The sequence below is a fragment of the Habropoda laboriosa genome, unplaced genomic scaffold (assembly GCF_001263275.1).
Source record: "Habropoda laboriosa isolate 0110345459 unplaced genomic scaffold, ASM126327v1 scaffold1329, whole genome shotgun sequence".
In the NCBI taxonomy this organism is placed as follows: domain Eukaryota; kingdom Metazoa; phylum Arthropoda; class Insecta; order Hymenoptera; family Apidae; genus Habropoda; species Habropoda laboriosa.
Window position 1 is genome coordinate 682,910 of NW_017101431.1, and position 1,660 is coordinate 684,569.

Consider the following 1,660-nt stretch of genomic DNA (forward strand, 5'->3'; position numbering starts at 1 on the left):
TTTCATTCTCTTTTATTTTAAATTTATATACCATTATTATTATTTACTGCCACGAGAAATATAAAGATAAACTACATCCTGCATGAACATATTTCTTTCACACAAAAGTTATGCATATTTGTCATTCTTTGTTGTCATGGAACAAAAATGCAACTGTTCGTTTAAAATTTGTATCTTACATTATGGTAATAATTTTTAAATTATTGCTTTTGTATACATAAAAAACTCTTACATATGAACAAAAATATAGACGAATATTTTTTTATACATATAAAAACTATTTTCAATTTACTTTTCTTCATAGTGAGTTAAGGGGGTATTCCTCATTAGGGGGGGGGGGTCAACAAATCGACTTTTTTTTTAATTTAATTTTCTTAAAGTTTAGTATCTCAAGAATATATTCTCAAAATCTTATAGCTCAATTCGACAAAATAACAGCGATTTTAAGGATATGATGGAAGGGCTAACCGTATATTGAAATTGCAGGTTAAAATTCAAACGAGTTTTTCTCGAAACAGTGTTTTACGAATTGTCTTACATGATTTCTCAAAACTGGATTATCCGATCTCTTTCAAATTTGGCGTGCATATAAAGTAGGAGTACCTTTATCGCTCGTACCAAAATAATGTCAATATTTACAACAGTTTTTGTTTTGTGGCTTGAAGAAGTAAAATTTTTAGTGAAAAAATAGTTTTTTGACTTCAAATAGCTGCCATTTTGACAGGACACGGTTTATATGTTTCATTTTGGTACGGGCTATAGCCACACTCATACAGATTAAGATTATCTTTGATTTTTTCATTTCCGATGAATACAATCGCTTGAATGATGTAAGCCATCCAAAATGACACATTACGGGAAATATATAATAACATGAATAAAATTAAAGATAAATGAATAAAAATTACACAGTATCTTTTTGAAATAATCTGTATACAAAATAATAAGTTTCTTGGACTATAACAATTCGATAAATTTCTCTCCTAAATATCACCAAAAAGCGACGATTCTAATGAAGAATACCCCCTTAAAGTATATTAAATTATGTTTAAGTTCTAGATTGTATTGATTCCTTTTTTTAATACAATAATTGAATCAAATGACATATAAGTCAAATAATATTTAAAAATTTTATATCGTTATATGGACAATTCCATTGGAATGTTACAAAGTTCAATAATTGAATTTCATTAACATAATAGCAAACATTGATGAAAACAATTTTTACATTTAACTGATAATTTGATATTATTTTGCTTAACCAATGTAACAAATTTTATTAGGTTGAAATAGCTAAATTAATAAGTTATAAATGTATCAAAATTGGAATTGAAATAAAATTTGTGCTTAAATGACAAAAATGGTCGTCATCATGATATAATTATCATGTTAATACTAAATTAATACTAAAATGAACTCAAAGCAATTCGGTCTAACGGAACATTATTTTCCATGTTAAATGCTTCGCGTGTGATAAAATTTTGTCATCAACTGCTTCTTTTACTCCATGGTTGTTCTGTAGCAGATGCAAAAATCAAGTAAAAACAATTGCAGCAAATGCTTGTGGATTTTTAGCACCATATATTATTGGAAGAATAGTCCAAGGACATGTTAGTATAATAAAATAAATACTTTATCGTTATTAATAACGATAAAGTAT